The sequence below is a fragment of the Dipodomys ordii genome, unplaced genomic scaffold (assembly GCF_000151885.1).
Source record: "Dipodomys ordii isolate 6190 unplaced genomic scaffold, Dord_2.0 Scaffold8, whole genome shotgun sequence".
In the NCBI taxonomy this organism is placed as follows: domain Eukaryota; kingdom Metazoa; phylum Chordata; class Mammalia; order Rodentia; family Heteromyidae; genus Dipodomys; species Dipodomys ordii.
In genome coordinates, this window is record NW_012267224.1 from 25,993,246 (window position 1) to 26,012,094 (window position 18,849).

Sequence of the window (18,849 nt, forward strand, 5' to 3'; positions counted from 1 at the left end):
AGGAAATCTGGAAGAAATCTAACTCTGTGTCTACAAAAGGAGAACAAAAACAAAAAGGTTTAGAGAGGTACCAGGCCCACCATGGGTTAGGCTTAGAAGGGTACCAGGCCCACCAGGGGTTGGGTTTAGAAGGGCACCAAGCCTGTTAGGGCTGCTTCTCTAGGGAAACCTACAAGATCAAGAAAACAGATTCAAGAAGAAAGGGGAAGCTGACTTATAAAAGCTTGGGCAGAGAGCAGGGTTTCTATGAGATCTGTGCTTACAGTTCGAGACTCCTGGTACCTGTAAAAATCAAAGAGGAGACCTACAACGTGTGACAGCATCTTTTCTTCATGAATGTGTATTTAAAAATGCTCAATGTTTCAGGTTTGGCCAAGCTGGCTCCTCCCAAGCCTACTGTTATGTTTATGACAGAGATGTGGCTGGGGGTGGTGGCCCTCAGAGAACAGAGTCAGGGAGAACACAAAGGAATAATCCCTTTCCTCTCTCTCTGAGAATGAAATATGACTAAGAGGAAAGGATGCTCCCATAAGTTTGATTTGGCCTGAAAATACAGGCCATCTCCTGCACCTTCCTTCCAAGAGAAATCCCACAGACTGTCAGTAAGAAAGCATCCCCTGGTAACTTTGAAAATGTTGTGTTCTAATGCCAAGGAGTTCAGAGAGTTCATTTCTCCAGCAGTGGTGACCAAAGCATGGGAGAAGGGGGGATGGCGCTAACACTCTAGCAACCTTCCTACCTTTACAAATGTGTTTTGTCTGTGTGCATGTTCAATAACAAATATATGAATGTAGTAGCATATAGATTAATGCATGCATATAGATAACTAGAAATATAATACATATAATGCACATATGATATGCATGACTATTCATATGAATATACAATTGATTATATATGTACAGGCAACTATATATAATTCTATGCAAATACATATGTACAGGCATAGGTACAAACTCCCTTTTTGATGTGTTGACTGAAAATTGGGGAGATTATCCCCCTAAAAAGAAGATGTTTTACTGTTCATCCTCTCTACCTCCTAGAAATTCCTGGTCATTAAAAACACCCAAATTGGCTGGTCATAATGGCTGTCACGCTCAGAAGGCTGAGGCAGGAAGACCACAAGTTTAAGGACAGCCTTGGCTACATAGCAAGACACTGTCTCAAACAAAGCAAAACCAAAACAGAACACTATTCAACGGATACCAAATCAAAGTTAAATGCAAAAAGTCTTTATTTAGTATTGAACGTTTGAGATCTTTTCTTCTTAATATTTCCCTTAATATAAATAGTAAATTTAAATTATTGTTTTCTTTTCTTTTCCAGTTACTAGTCTAGAATTTGGAATTTGCCAAAAGTGTATTTTGCCACACTCATCTCAAGAACTCTTGTATCATTCGGAGTAAGAGGGAGAAAAGAAACTTAAGAAAATACAACAACTAAAGCAAAGAAAACTGTGATAAAGAAAATAATGAGACAAAAATGAGGTTTTTGAACTGGCTGGGTATTTGATATTAAGAAATTATAATTACTTGTTTTTGGTATGATATTCTTTTTTTTTGTCGGTTGTGGGGCTTGAACTCTGGGCCTGGATGCTGTCCCTCAGCTCTTCAGCTCAAGGCGAGCACTCCACCACTTGAGCCACAGCACCACTTCCAGTCTTCTAGTGGTTTATTGGAGATAAGAGTCTCACGGAGTTTTCTGCCTGGGCTGGCTTTGAACCGTGATCCACAGATCTCAGCCTCCTGAGTAGCTAGGATTACAGGTGTGAGCCACTGGTGCCCGGCATTGGTATGATATTAATATGTCCTGTGGTCACATTTCTGAAGGATTAGCTCTTTGGGAATGTAAGTCAGCATACAGTAGAGACACTTGCACACCCATGTTTATTGAATCACTCTTCACAGTACCTAAGCAATGGTATCAGCCCACATGCCTATCAACCAAGGAACAGATAAAGAAAGGGATTTTTTTTTCCCCCAGTCCTGGGGCTTGAACTCTGGGCTTGGACACTGTCCCTGGGCTCCTTTTGCTCAAGGGTAGTATTTTACCACTTGCACCACAGTGCCACATCTGGCTTTTTCGTGATTAATAAGAGTCTCATGAATTTTCCTGCCTGGGCTGGCTTCGAACCATGATCCTCAGATCTTAGCCTCCTGAGTAGCTAGGATTACAGGAGTGAGCCACAAGCACCTGACTAAGAAACAGATTCTTAATAGAACATCATTCAGCCATAAAGAAGCCATAATATTACATTTTGTAGGCAGATGGATGAAACTGAAAAACATTGTACTAGAATAAGCCATATATGGAACCTAGAACTAAACATATAGATATTATATACATTATATATAACCCCAGCACTTAGGAGGGCTATTAACATGTTCAAATGAATTAGAGAGGAAATGGAGCCTGAGGCCATGCTGGGTTGTACAGCCCAGTCTACATAGGCAGATTCTTTTAAGAAATAAAAGGCTGTGCCAGGCGCTGGTGGCTCATGCCTGTAATCCTAGCTACTCAGGAGGCTGAGATCTGAGGATTGTGGTTCAAAGCCAGCCCGGCCAGGAGAGACCGTGAGACTCCTATCTCCAATAAACCACCAGAAAACCGGAAGTGGCGCTGTAGCTCAAGTGGTAGAGCGCTCGCCTTGAGCTGAAGAGCTGAGGGACAGCGCCCAGGCCCAGAGTTCAAGCCCCACGACCGACAAAAAAAAAAGGCTGTTTTCTAGAGATTACAATATTAAACATTTATATAAACAATGTGCTGTCTGAGGTGTGCTTCAACATAATTCAAGGAAATATCCATGAAACAAGACTAGACATGAATGATTAATTATCAACAATTCTCAGTTGTCTGACAGTGAGTATAAGACACATGGAAATTCACTGTACTCCTCCTTACTTTTGAACCGTTTGAAAATTTCCATTATCATGAGCTAAAATGAGAAGAAAAACCAACCAAACATTAATCAGTGAGATTTTTAAAAAACTCCAACTTTGCCTCTCAGTCATCTGACATACTCATGTAACTAGAAAAATCAAACAATATGGCATGCATTAGCGTGAACTCTTAAAACTGCTGAGCTTTCATTGGGCAGCAGTTTTCCAAGGGAGATGTCCTACATGAGACAGTGAATAATTTGAAACTGGAATTACGTCACTGCTGGCCAAAGAGAGCTTGTTGGTTATCAAGGAGAAGTAAGAGCATAAAGCAGGGTCACAATGCTCTTTGGACATCAAAGGATCATCACAAAGCTGAATTTTGATGAGTCTGGTATAAATGGGTCAGGATCTGGTTGTTTTCATTTCCTTTACAAAACACACAAGAAATGGCTCTGTTAATACATGAAATGCTTAAAGATCTTCAGAGAAGAACCCAAATGAGCCTGGCTTTGCCCCCACCAGAACTGGTCCTCATTGCTGTTTGAATATGATTTTTCTACTTCACCCTATTTCTTCTGTAAACTCTACCTCCTTCCTTTTGGCTTTGGATCCAAACTGGCTAATGAGCTTTACAACACGACAAGAAAAAAAAAAAAGCAAGAGATCAGTGGCATTTTTTTTCTTTTTTCCTTTTTGAACTTTCAGAGTGCCAAGTTCTCCCCTTATTCTATAGTCTAGACAACACTATGCCATCACTATTAGCAAAAAGCTTTTAAAAAGATCAGCCCTTGCTGGGTGCCAGTGGCTGGTGCCTGTAATCCTAGCTATTCAGGAGGCTGAGATCTGAGGATTGCGGTTCAAAGCCAGCTAGGGCAGGAAAGACCGTGAGATTCTTATCTCCAATAAACCACTCAGAAAACCGGAAGTGGAAGTGGTGTTGTGGCTCAAGTGGTAGAGCGCCTTGAGCTGAAGAGCTGAGGGACAGTGCCCAGGCCTAGAGTTCAAGCCCCACAACCTGGGGGCGGGGGAGGAAGATGCAGCCTAGATTATATGGTTCAAGGCCCAACACCTGGCCTCAGTCTGGATAAAGCCAACTAGAGAGAAAAGAAAAAAGCCTGATGGCTAGTTTTGCTAGAAGACCTTGACCTAAGGAAGAGTAGTGGAAAAGCTAGACCACCTAATGAGAGATGCAAAATCAAGGCAAGCAATCTTGTTACTTGAAATCCCAGGATGCCCAGCTGGGTTTAATTGAAGGCTCGCTCTGGCCTGTGAGCCCCGAAGTAATGTCCTCATTATAGAAGTCGGCACACTGATCGCTGTGTGCTTCACAGCATGTTTTGAGAAAAGTTTTCCTAGGGAGATGTGAGTGGTGGGTCCTTGTTCCTAAGGCTCTTAGTGGGTGATCTGTGTCCCTGACTCCTGGGGTGACCCCAGTGTGCAAGAAGGACACACACAGAGCTTTCCTCCAACCTCCCTCCTCCTCCTCCTGCTCTTGGCAGTTTCTATGAGAGGCCTCAACACTCCACAGCCCTAAATGATTCAGGTTGCAAAATCTGAATCACTTATTTTCAGTTTCCTGGAGTACAAATCTCCAGTGGGAAGAAGACGTTGCTATTGAGAAGTACTGTCTCAAAGGAATCAGGGTTAAAAAAAAAAGGTATAACTTTTCTCCAGATTCTGGCAGGAATACTGTAATGATGCTACTAACAAAATTACTTATTGGACTCTAAGTTAGAGAGAGAGAGCTGTCATTTCCTAGTTTCCTTAATAATAATGATAATAATAATAATGACACAGTTAAGCAGTAGCATTAGTATTAGTTTTGGGGTATATGTCCTTCTGGCAACCATGCCAAGCTGTCTGGTTGATAACTGTGTCATTTCAAGCAGTGGATGGAAAAGCACAGTCCTCACATTCTGTGTGCCGGCTCCATGCTCACTCAGCATCTGCTCTATATACATTGGCAGGTCACAGCCACCACCAAGACTAGGATGGTGAAAAATATTCCCAAGGCTGAGAGGGACTGTTCATTTTAAAGATGGAGGCAATTGGAAATAAACCTTTTCGATTTTCTGCCAATGGCTCTCAAGGGTTTGCTGTGCAGATAATAAAATGTAGGTATCACCCTTCCAAGTTCCAAGATTTTCTCCTGGGAGATTTTCTAAACTAAATATTTAAAGTCACAGCAGATCACCAACAACTTCATTCCTCAAGCACAGAACTGTGTTCTCAACCAGCCGAGAACAGACTGGTCTGGATCTTTCTGAGTGGGATCACATCCTCTTCTATGGTAAAACACAAACACACACATACACACACAACAACAACAGCAACAAAAGGTCTTCCTTGTCACAAATTGCCAAGCTATAAAACAATCTCATCTTATTCAGTTCCACTTCAATCTGTACTTGGCATTGACACCTCCCAGGCTCTCCAGCACACTCACCAGGTGGAGTGGAATGACACGAAAGTTCATAATGATGCACACACGGCACAGTGTGTGGGGGACATGTAGAAAGGAGATAACTGTCAACAGGGAAGTAGGGGTTGACACCTCAGCGGGGGCCAAAGGAGCATCAGAAGACTCACCTGGGGAGATCAGACAGCATTGGAAATGTAGAACCTATTTTTGTCACCTGAGATCTCAATGATGGGAGCAATGGGAACCACGGTCCCACCCCTCAAGATTTTAACTTTACTAGGTATCTGCATTTTAAAGCAAGCCTAGCTCCTAATTCTGCTGTGAGTAGTCTTCAGAACCTACTTTGTGCTAACAACTTCACCTTCAGGTCTTATGTGCTGGAGTCTAACATTGGCTTAGAAACATGAGTAGGTTTCTTGGCTAATTTCTCTTTAGGACAAGGTAATTCAGAAAAAGAGCCAGAGACTAGGGCAAGGGCTGTTGGGGAAAGAAAGCTTTGCCTTTTATTAATCTCTGGCTCATGCTTGGCAGAGTCAGGGAGCATTCTAAACTTTTTTTTTTTTTGGGTGCGGTCGTGGGGCCTGAACTCTGGGCCTGGGCGCTGTCCCTCAGCTCTTCAGCTCAAGGCTAGCGCTCTACCACTTGAGCCACGGCGCCACTTCCGGCTTTTTTCATTTTGCTTATGTGGTGCTGGGGAATCGAACCCAGGGCCTCAGGCATGCAAGGCACGCGCTCTACCACTGAGCCACCTTCCCAGCCCCTAAACTCTTATAGACTGTAACCAAATACTTTGATTTTAGGCTTCTTCTGTTGAATTCACTTTCCTTCTTCTGTTGAATTCACTTGCTCAAGGCAACAGGTGGTGAAGGACATGTTTAAAAAGAGGTAATGCCCAAAGTCATAAGCTATTGGTCCTGAAGGTCAAACCTGGCACTCAGAAGTGATCTGTAGGGCTGAAGCCAGGGTTGCTGTTTGGAATTGAATCTGCATGCCCATAGGCATTATACAGATAATGGACTATATTAGATGTGATTATGTATGCATATATGCATAGTCAGGTATTCAAGCTCATGAGTGCTGGAATAGGAATGCACACACACACACACACACACACACACACACACACATTCAATTTGCAGTCAGCCAGAGGTCTCACCATGTCCTTTCATTTGATACTGAAATGAGTCAACATTTTTAAACAATTCCTGCCTGGCTCTTAAAGACATGTGGAATGAGGGTCCTGGGCTGTACTATAAAACCATTCAATAGATGAGTGCCAGTATTCTAGCTGGGTCCCAAGTGGGCAGAATTCACATTGAGAATGTGTTAGTGTTAGAAGAAAAATACAGGAATGGATGTGTAGGAGACACAGAGCAAATTTTACTCAAGGCCAGGAATAAAGCTGGCCAACCACCAAACTTTACCCAGCACCCCTTAGGTTCTAGTGACATATGATAGGTGAAAAAAGAGGCTTTTCCCTGAGGAACTTGTCACAATTGCCCTTCCCTGGGATGCTAAACTAACCCAGTGATTCCTTTACTGATGAAAATTGTTGATTTCCAAAGCTTTGGTGACAACCAAACCATCTCTTTTTCTTTTAAAAAATTTTTTTAAAATATATTTTTCATTGTAAAGATACTGTACAGAGGAGTTACAGTTACATGAGCAAGGTAATGAGTCCATTTTCTATCGAGCATTGTTACAACCTCCTTTTTTCCCCCTACCATCCCTCCCTAACTCCTTCCCCCCATAGTCCCCCATCCTCCCTCCCCCTGCAAAGTTGTAAAGTTCATTTTCAACATACTATCTTGTACATCTCATTGTTACAATGGATCATCCTGTATCCTTATTTCAGCATTTTGTTATTTCCTTTCCCCTCCCCAAATTAGAAAAACTATATACAAGATACAGGACACAGAAATCAAATACAGTTACAACAGGGGTTGTACCATGGGGGAAGAACATACAAAGAAACAAAAAAGATTACATAATACATTAAAAACAATAGTGATAAAGAAAAAAGCTCTTATGTCCCTATCTTGGGGTTCATTTCGCTTAGCATCAGGTTATCTGGTCATATGTACATAGCTTGTGACCTCTTCTGCTTGTCCTAGACATATACCAGTTATTGCAGATAAAGGAAACCATGGGACTTACATTTCTTTGAGTCTGGCTTACGCCACCTCTTTTTCTGTCAGTACTGGTAGGCATTCCACCTCTCTAGCCACACCAAATAATTTTGTCAATGGTGTTTATACCATGTGAAAGGCTTTCTTTTCCTACCCACTGACTAGGCCTAGTTTCTTCCTGTAGTTCAATATCCAGCTCAACACGCAAAGTCCTCTGGGAAATGGAGGTGGACAATCTCCACCTTCTGGCAGCATACTGCCTACTTGACTATGAAAATGATATGACTTAGCAGCAAAACAGCCAATCAGGGAATTGTGGCCCATAGACCTTGCAGATGACAGGATAAACTGGCAAACCAAAACCAGCCTCACAATCAATTGGTGGGAGGGGTGACAAAAGAATGAGGAAACAAAAAGGACAAAACAAAAGAGGAAATAAAGACAGGACAGTAAATCTTCAACATCACACCCTTTCAGGAAGCAAAATGGAGAGCCATAAATCAGAAAGCCATCTTTAAAGACTTCAATTCTCATTATTTATCCCAAAACCAAGCTTTGGGATAACAGAGGAGACAATATGATGGAAAAGGACTGAAGTATTATCTTCTTATGGCATGTCTAGGCCTTGTGCTCTCTTTCTCTGCCATACTTCTTTCCTAATAAACTGTCCTATCACCTTTACTTATATTCTCATCTTGTCTGAATTCCCTTGCCAGATGCAAAGACCAAGGTCAACTTATCTTTTAAACTTTCTGGTAATGTATTTAGTGCATTGGCTGAGAAGTTAAGGATTAACTATGTGTTTTTCTGACTTGGACTCATTGAAAAGTTATTTAAAAATACTTTTATCCTCTTGCCTTTTCATGCCCTATTATTTATTACTTAAACCTCATCTCAAATATTCAGTCCTAGAAGGTGAGGATGGAGCCTAGTTTCTTACTGCTTGTACTCTATAGAGCATAACATGGTACCTACAACGGGCCTGCAAACCACAGATTTGTTCACTATCACCAGAAGCATCAGAAACAGATGCACAGAATTCCCTTAAAAAGCATTCCCAGTAATTGGACTCTGAGAAAACTCCAATGAGATTGGAAGCACTGTCCTGGAAATTCCCTAGCATTACGCTTTCTGGTTGGCCATCACATTTTAAGAGGAATGACCTACTTGTGTCCTCTCCTCATTCACAAAAATGTTGCCTGTGATGCATGTACTTGTAGGATAAGACATTGTTAATCCAAGATGGAGTCCCCCTTCAATAAGATACTAGATTGGAAGGTCTTCTCAGTAGTAACTGAAGTGGAGTAAGTGTTGCTCCCAAAAGATATGTCCACCCAGAATTGTGAATGTGGCCTTTCTTGGAAAAAAGGATCTTAGATTTGAAGTTAGGTTAAGAATCTCAAGATGTAACCATTCGGGAGTATCCAAATAGATTTTAACTCTCATATAAAAGTCCTCATAAAAAAGAGGGGAAACAAAAAAATAGGAAAGAACACAGAAGAGACAACCAGGTGCAGGCAGTGGTTTGAATTGGAGTGATGCAGCCATAAGCCAAGGAATGCATGTAGCTACCACCAAAAAATGAAGGACTCAATGAAGTCTCCTCTCCTATACTTAGTAGCTAGCTGGCCCCTTGGTACTAAGTTTCTGGACTTCCCACACTGTGAGAGAATAAACATCTAAGTATCTCCTTGTAGAAATTTGTTAACAAGCAGTTAACAAATTTGTTAACTAACCTTGAGAAAGCAAGGTTAGTGAATGGGATCAGCTGTGCAGGCAGGAATGCTGTCATGTTGGATTGTGTTATCAATAGCATCCATCAGGAAAGGAGGGAACGTTTCATAATCCCAATGAGCTCTGTTTGCTATTATGTACATTTTTCTAGAAAAGCTCCCCAGTGCCTTTATTTCCCCAGAGATGCTCATGATTTAGGCAGAAGCAGATTCTCCCTTTGAACAGACCAGTTAAATCTGAAAAGCAGAGTTCCCAGAATAAATGATTTGTCCCCAAAGAGTGAGCTCCCTTTGTTAGGCACTTTCTAAGCAGTTACTTTGCTAGACAAATTGGTGAGACTAGATAATTACAAGAGAGACCCTGACTGTCACCAGATGGTTATGCTTTTCAGGGGTCTATGAACACTACTTTAAGTCCCTGCTTTCATTTGTCCACTGACTAATTTGTATACAACCCAATTCTTGCTATTTTAACCTATCTGGTTAACAGTACATTTAAATTTGGGAAGTTAGGGGTGTTGCTCAAGTGGTAAAGCACCTCCTTGCAAGCATGAAGTCCTGACTTCAAAAGCCAGTAGTATCCAGGTGCTTGTAGTTCACACCTGTAATCCAGCTACTCAGGAGACTAAGAATAATAATTTGAAGCCAACCGGGGCAAGAAAGTCCTCGAGCCTTTTTTTTTTTTTTGGGTCCGGTCATGGGGCCTGAACTCTGGGCCTGGGCCACAGCGCCACTTCCGGCTTTTTTCTTTTTGCTTATGTGGTGCTGAGGAATCGAACCCAGGGCCTCAGGCATGCAAGGCAAGCGCTCTACCACTGAGCCACCTTCCCAGCCCCTTCCTTGAGTCTTTTATCTCCAAATAACCACCAGAAAAGCATGAAGTAGATATGTGGCTTAATTGGTAGAGCAAAAAAAGCTCAGGGTTAGCATCCAGGCTCTGTGTTCAAGTCCAAGGACCAGCACACACACACACACACACACACACACACACACACACACAAACAAAAACAAAACAAACCCCACCCTAATATAATATCATTTTTTAAAAGAACAACAATAAAAACCTAGTACCATTTAAAAAAATTGAAATATTATACTTTCGTAAATGTCTCAAACACCGATATAGCCCTTTTGTTTTGTATGATTACCTGAATCCATTCACTCTGCTATGCAAAAGGAGCCAGAAAAATATTCATTTTAGAGGTTGGGGACTTGAGCCATTTCCTCTCACAAAATACGCGTTAGTCCTATAGGATAAAATCTTTGTGTTTCAAAGATGCAGTAGTTAAAGTGAAATGTCATGATAGTTACAATTTACCCCAGACCATTGGTTAGAAATAAATAAATTAAATCTATGAAGCAAATGTCTTAATCACTAAACTGGGGTGATAGAAATATTGGTACCCATGCCATGATTTCCAAACCACAGGTTTAAAAATGATCAAAAGTGAAAAATAAAATATGCATACATACAAAGAGTTCTCTTTTCCCTTTCCTGGTACCTGTTTTCAGGTACAAGGATGATGATGTTAAGAGATCGATGTCTGCTAGTCATTACAAATATACTATAGGGAAAAAGAAAAAAGATATACGCTATAGAGATACCTTTGCTTATCTGGGCTTGCAAAGTCTGTTCTCAACAGCACTTGACGTTCTATTTATGGAAGGGAAAGAAGACACATCTATTGGGAGAAGGCTGAATATGAAAAAAAAATAGCAGTGTTGGCACAGTTGCAGGAAAACAATGCTTGGGGAAACGGCACATCCGCTAAGATGGTGTTTTTTTGTTAAGTCACAGGCAGCACAGCTAAGCATGCAGCTCAGACTCTGCCAGGGCCTCTGCCATGGTGCATGCAGGGCATGTAGAATTTACTCTTCCAAACACACATGCCAGCTAAGGAGGTGACTCATGTCCCACCCCCAACACACATGACACAGAAACACAGGTGCAGCAGGCACAGAGGGAGGACTCACAGTTCTGAGTACAGGAAATGCAGGTTGCCCACATTGTCAATGTAGTTAGCAGGGCTGAGCCAGGGCAGGACCAGCAACAGAAGTGCCTTCATTTCTCCCTTCTCAGGCTGCTGCCTTCCTCCTGGCCACCTTCTTTCTGCCGGCTACCGGGGATCAGCCCAGCCCCTTTAGGGAAACCTGTTCATGTCCCCACAATCAGTCGATCAGAGCGAATCTAACTTGGAGCCTGTAGATTAAGCCACGCTATAAATCATAGGTCTGTAAGAGGATTATGTTCTTGGAGTCTTGGATGAGGAGATGGGAGATGGGAGGGACTCACCATGCTTGGCTAGAAGGCTTAGGCTGAGGAGAGCAGGGCTGATGCCTGGTAGAGGGACCAGCCCCTCCTGCAGGATGCCGACTGGCTCTTGGGAAGCAGCTGGTACATTTACATCACTGGCCAGGAGCAGCCAGACTGGGAGTGAAGAAACATGTTGGAAGAGGGCAGAGCCTGGCACTTTCAGACCCCATATGTGAATAAGCAAATAATCAAAAGCTGTCTCACAGCCTTGCTTCGAGCAAGACACTGGGAAATTAGCCTTTCTGCAGTGCAGCGTGGAGGTCTGAGCTCAAAGTGAGGATTTAGACACTAGAACATGAGTGCTTTCAGCCTGAGGCATCTCCACCTCCTGAGTACCAATGCAGATTTAGAAAGCATTTAAGACATTTTATCCATCACTGTCCTGGCTGCGATGACACAGGTAAGCATGGTGACAGCTTGCCAGATGATTTAGCAAACAGGCTCTATAGAAAGAGAGGCTGTGTCACTGTCTTTGAAAATGTTCTGTTTAGATGATGTAGTGGTGCCTGTCTTACATGCATGAAGGGAACTCCCATTCATTCTTGAATTAAGCTCTGATGGTATAAGATGGTCCCTGGCACTTAAGTTTCCTGAGTGCAGGTCACTTCATTTTTTAAATAGATCTAATAATTCCTGGTCCACAGTGACTGGACCCCACACCACTTCCAGCTGGATCTGTGAGTCTAGGACTGATGATGATAGCTCAGGGGTACAGCATTTGCCTAGAACGCATGAGGTCCTGGGTTTGATCCCCAGTACCACAAAAACAAAATTAAAAAGGCAGATCTATTGTGCTAGAGGACAGCACCTGTCCTAAGATGAGGACCGATTTGCATGACAGGGGATTCCCCTCCTTTTGCCCCATAGTTGCGAAGAGTGAAGTCCACTTGTCAACCCTAGGCCTAAATCTTAACTGAAATGGCTCAGAGACAATTACATTAGTGGCAACCAAGCAGTGCCATCAAACCGGACCGGATAGGAAGAAAAGTTTACAGGAAGAGACAGGCTTCTAGCAGCTGTGAAGCCAGTAACTGTGAATCTGGCATCAGAACTCATCCAGCAGCTGAAGGTAAGGTGATTAGAGTGTTCACAAAAGAGTCACAGAATGTACAGACTCCACTTTTACAGTTTATACCAGAGATAAGCAACCCTGGCAAATCATGACATGTAAGCTTTTCTAGTTTTGTGGGGGCCCAAACTTAAATTCTATTTCACATAAGGTTGGTATGCAGGAGTGAGTCAGAGCCGGTGAGGCCCTAATAAAAAGGAAATCAGGTTTGGTGTTTAGTTGCTGGAGTCAGACAAGTTCTGTCCCATACTGGCTGTGTATCACTGAGTCTATTATTCAACCTCTCTGAATTCCATCGCCTCTTCAGTAACAAAAGACTAAACATAATTATAGTGCTTAACTTCGAGGGTTGCTGGGAAGGTGGGATGAGAGAAATGACATGTTAGCATTTTTTACTGAACTTAGAATTGTACAGTACTGGGATGTGGACCCTAGGGCTCCAGCCACATAAGTAGCATGATATATAACCCAGGCTATGGGGTTTGAATTGATACTGTACTGTGACCTCTGCAAGGTTGGCCTGGTCAGGCTGCTACTGCCATTTGATGCCTTGTAGAAGGAAGAAGGTGCTGCCCATTCATCTGCTTGTATTTCAGGGGGTGGGAAGTGAACAAACAAATATAAATGCTATATAAAGATGAGGTTCTGCTTCGTGCTTTTCCCTTCTGTCACTACTCAACCATTATCCTATACCCAACCTCTCCTTATAACAGACTCCAGTTTTGTTCAAGGTTAGTAATGCACTTAGCTGCTTCTTCTTTTTTTCCAGTCCTAAGGCTTGAATTCAGCCATCCCTGAGCTTCTTTCACTAAAGACTAGCACTCTACCACTTGAGCCACTGATCTACTTCTGTTTTTTTTTTTTTTTTTGTAATTTATTGGAAATAAGAGTCTCATAGACTTTCCTGCCCAGGCTGGCTTTGAACCATGATCATCAACCTCTGGAGTAGTTAAGATTATAGTCGTGAAGCCACCAATGCCTGGCCACTTAGCCTTTCTTGCAGATAGTTGTAGTATAACATAATATTGACCAAAAGTTTTAAGTAGAAATGACTAGGAGAGGTGTCCCAGAAAGGAGATAATTTCCATTTGAGCATTTATGATTCCTTTCCTGCTTGATACTTCTGTGCCTGGAACTTGAATGTGTTGCTGGAGTGAGCAGCTGTTTTGAGAACATATGGAGACAAACTTGAAGATGGAAACTAAACTGAAAAGCAGGAGGAGCCTGGATTCCTGGTGGCATTATGGTAAAATCATCCCGGTGCTAGGTCTTTCTTGTGTTCTATGAGAAAAAGAAAACCTCTCTCTGGTTAAACCTATAGCACTTGAATAATCCATTACCTATCTGTCAGATGTATAATCAATTAACACAATCCCTTGGGAGTAAAATCCCCATCTTCAGATGACATGGATTGTTATATAGCTTCCTTGCTGGTAATCAGTTCTAGCTCATCCCTGTAGTCATACCTTGCCTGACCATGCTATTTACCCTTAAATGTCATCTCAGGCATCTTCCCTTGTTTTCTTCTTTTGTTTTACCAAACAGGAGCAAGGCATGGGGTCAGAGAAAAGTTGGGTTCATGCTGGGCACTGGTGGCTCACACCTGTAATACTAGCTACTCAGGATTGTGGGTCAAAGCCAGCCCAGTCAGGAAAGTCCATGAGACTTTTATCTCCAATTAACTACCAGAAAACTGGAAGTGGTGCTGTGGCTCAAGTGATGGAGCACTTGCCTTGAGCTGAAGAGCTCAGGGAATGTGCTTTGCCCCACAATTGACAAAAAAAGAAAAACTGGGTTCAGGGTTAGAAACTCAAAGAAAAGATAGCTAAAGGGGAATAACAAAATGCTGAAACAAGGACACAGGATGACCCATTGCAACAATGATACTCACAAGACACTACGTTGGAAATGAACTTTACTACTGTGTGTGTGTGTGTGTGTGTGAGTGTGTGTAGTGGAGGAGGTGGGGGAGGGAAGGGATAGGAGGAGAAAAACAAAGGATGGGGTAACAATGCTTGACAACGCCCCAACTCTGTCCAGGTGCCCAGGCAGGCTGAAATGACCAACCAGACCAGCAGCAAGTTCTCTTCTCCACCGTTGAGACCCTCAGTTCCTTCTCCCTGCTCAGAACGCATCCCTGTGCTGTAGCCAGTGGACAGAGCCCACAGGAAAGTATACTACAGGAAAGGGCACCTGCTACAGAAGGGGATCCCAGGGTCGATCTTCAGGCATTGGTACAAAGTTAATTAAGACAATACTCCCAGAAAACATTTGGCCAGACAATGGCTTCATGTTTTCATTCTGACTCCTTTCAAAAAAACACTAACGAATGACCTCTTTATTCACACAAGTGAATCCTCAAGGAGGGTCAGCTTTGTGATCTCCCATTTTCAGAGCACAAAGGAAAGCATGGAGGACAAAGCGAGGTCTTCCGAACGAATCCACACAAGCGTGTATTCAGTCTCTCTTTTATCCTTACAAGGCCCTTCCTCACAGGCAAGAATCATGGCTTAAGTAAATGTTTCTGTCACTTAGGATCTAGCCTGATAAATACCCCATGCACAGATGACAATATGATACAATAAAGATATGGTCTGGAGCCTAAGACTCACTGAGGTTCAAGGAGAAAGGATTGCCCTCTTGTGGACCTCCTAACTTGAAGATGTGCTGCATCAGGACAGAGACACCAGCTGGGACCTCTGCGGGAGCTCCATGACATCTACTGGCCTTGTCCTTTGATGAGGAAGGTGACATCCAGCAAATCAAGCCAGTCACCCTACCAGGAATTCTCCACATGAGACCCTTGTGATGGCCTATGAGCTCCTAAGGACTGAAGTCAACAGAACTACCCAAGGATCCTAATGCTCACTCATACCAGCTCCCTTTCAAGTTGCAGAGATGTGCTCTCTAGTGGAATCAATGTCCTTTGCAGTCCTTCATGGCCAAGGTCAGTCTTCTGTGTCTTACCCAAGGATGTCTGCTGGGTGCAGGTATGAGGTGGACTGTCAGTACTGTGTCTAGATGACATGAATCTTGGAGAACAGATACTGCAGGGATAATCCTATCTACAACCCAAACCCCACAAGTCTACTATTCTTGAGGGGTGTAAAATACCTATGAGTCAAGAGGAATAGGTTCGAGAGACCTATACAATACTGCTGGAATAAGAAAGAAATGTACACTTAAAAATTGCCAACACAGGGCTGGGAAGGTGGCTCAGTGGTAGAGTGCTTGCCTTGCATGCTTGAGGCCCTGGGTTCGATTCCTCAGCACCACATAAGCAAAAAAAAAAAAAAAAACCCAGAAGTGGCGCTGTGGCTCAAGGGGTAGAGTGCTAGCCTTGAGCTGAATTGCTGAGGGACAGCACCCAGGCCCAGAGTTCAGGCCCCACGACTGGACCAAAAAAAAAAAAATTGCCAACACAAGCTGGGCTCTGGTGGCTCATGTCTGTAATCCTAGTTCTTTAGGAACTGAAATCTTAACAGTATGGTTTGAAGCTAGCCCAGCCAGGAAAGTCAGTGAGATTCTTATCTACAATTTACCAGGAAAAAAAGTTTGAAATAATGGTGTGGCTCAAGTAGTACAGCTCCAGCCTGGAGCAAAAAAGTAAAGAGACAGAGACAGAGACAGAGAGAGAGACAGAGAGACAGAGACAGAGACACACAGAGAGAAACAGAGAGAGAGAGAAAGAGAAAGAGAAACAGACAGACAGACAGAGAGACAGAGACAGAGAGACAAGGGAGACAGAGAGACAGAGAAAGACAAAGAAAGAGAGATAGATAGTGATAGTGATAGTGTGTTCAGGCCCAATACCAGCATACATACAAAAAAATTGCTAACAGATACTTAAGACTATTCATCACAAAAAAAGGTTAATGGGAGATTAAAAAGGTGTATATGGGGTAGGAGGCATGAGTTTATTTGTAGAGCAGCCATTGAGCAAAAGAGTCAGTTACAGAATTCTAGTCTCAGACTTGGACAAGAAAAAATGATGTGGGCAGTTAATGTTAATTACCTGAGTTTTGCCATTCTACAATAGACAATGTGTATGTTTACTGGATAAATGATATTAAAGAATAATCAAAGATTCAAATTTTATTAACAAGGCTTTTCTCTAGCTTGTACATACACACAACTATTCTACCAACCATGGGCCACCAGTCTGGAGACCTCACATAGACAAGGTAACATTTGTCTCCCAGACACCTCTGCCTCTGCCCTGCTCAGAGCACTCCATGGGTATTAACTCTTCCATCTCCTTCATGTTCCTTGTAGGGGAGAAAGAGGGTCTGCTAGCCATCTTGAGTCAGGTTTTGGATTACATTCAAATTCTTTGTCCTTGCCAATACAGTGCTCATTAGCTGGGGAGGAGGGAGTATATATCAAGCATCTGATGACTAATTATAAGATATTTTGGGAAATGGTGGCTTCAACCTACTTAGGCAGCTCAAGTGTAGAGACATGTAAGAGAGGGTGTCGAGGCCTGCACCTCCAGGTGGGAATTTCCTCTCTTGGGAGCTGTGAAGCTCTTTAAGGCCTCAGAAGGGACTCGCTTTCTGTCATCTGGGGTTCTTCCCTCACAGCTATTTCTCCCACATGCACATCGTTATCAACTGTGCGATCATCACTCTCTCTCAAGCCTCCTGTGGTGGGCAAATGAAATCCTGCTTGGCCTGGAAAGCTAGGGAAAATGAGTCCTCTCCTGGAGACCCCCCAGGTCTGCCATGGCCTGCCTCTCAGCCTCCCCTCCCCAACCTCTGTTCCAGCCTACCCTCAAGTGTATGTGCCAGCTCATCCCTATTTGGGGGCACATTCTATACCTAAGAAAGCTCTTGGCTAGAGGCTGTGGACAATAGCTGTGTCTCAGTTTCTCCTCAACAATCACCACTATTTTTTTTCTCTCTTCTCCTTTACTTCTCTTTACTCTGTGGTGGGCACAAGAATGCCTTCCAAAGATATCCACTTCCTAAACTTCAGAACCTACCATGGCAAAAGGAATTCTGAAGCTGAGACCACACACAGGCACCTGGATCACCTAGGTGGGCCTGAGGTGATCACCTGGTCCTTACAAGAGGGAATCAGGAGGGTCAGGGTCCCAGAAGACATGTCCATAGAAGCTGAGAGAAAAATCAGACAATGCTACATGGCTGGTTTTGAAGACAGGAAGTGACCATGAGCCAAGGAAGGCAGGTAGCTTCTAGAAGCTGGAAAAGGGCCAAAAAGAATGCAACTCTCACTGATAGTAGTTTAGTGAATTCCCTTTTGGATTTTTAAACCTCAGCACTGTGAGGTAACAAGTAGATGAGTTGTTTTAAAGTCACTAGTTCATTTGTTATAGCAACAATAAGGAACTAATATACCCCCCCCCCAAATATATAGATTGCAATACACAGGGGAATGTGATGGGTATAGATGGAACTCTACCAGGCCCTCTCTCCTCCCTCCACGCCCCACCTCCTCAACCCAGTGTGGTACCTTCCTCAGATTCCTCTCTTCCCTAATCAGTACAGCACCTATCAGTGCCTACCTCACCTTTGACCCTGAACTTACTTTCCTTCCCACAATGCCTCTCAGACTTCCTGCAGAAGTCAGAAATAGACTCCCTTTTGCTTTCTTCTTGGGCCACACCTTCCAGGGAATTGGGAAGGTGGGTCATCCCAACCTGACCCCAGCCTTAACAAATGGTCAGCTGTATCCTGAAAACCCACATTGGAAGGATGTGGCTCACCGTCTCGAGGAGAAAAATGAGTCCACTGGCATCCTCAGAATAGGAAACATGTGCTACGCATTACAGCCAGACCCTTGCTTTTGATGCACATTAGAGAATCCACATACGTCCCCAAAGACAATGCTTCAGATTCATGACCTAAAGTATGTGACCTTAAAAAAAAGACCAGCACCTGCCTCTTGTCGTGATCATAAGAGATCCAAGATCAACACCACATTGCAAATTTCCTCTTACGAACAACAGTGGTATTATATCACTCACTGTTGATTAAGCATCCTAAGTGTTCTGAGAGAGTTCCTCATGTGGAGGAACAGACCCAGGGCTGCCTGCGAAGCTGTCCACCCAGGACTGCCCAGAATCACAGTGTGGGAGGCAAGGTGTCACCTGCCACCACCAGCCGCAGCAGCATCCAGAACACACAATTCTGCCATTAGGGTGTGAGATGTGGCCAAAATATTAACAAACATGTTACTCAGAGGAAGAATGTTTGCTAAATTTCTTAATGTTTCATTTACAACACCTCACATCTTCTCAATGAACAGCTGAGCCTTGTCAATGCTGTGCAGAGGAGA

The 18,849-nt window shown here is 43.1% G+C and overlaps 1 protein-coding gene across 1 annotated transcript in view; it reads right to left on the minus strand.

Moving 5' to 3' along the window:
- Lnx1 (ligand of numb-protein X 1, E3 ubiquitin protein ligase) overlaps positions 1 to 18,849 on the minus strand; it is a 122,448-nt gene that overhangs the window by 85,958 nt on the left and 17,641 nt on the right. The gene's annotated exons all lie outside the window — the stretch shown is intronic.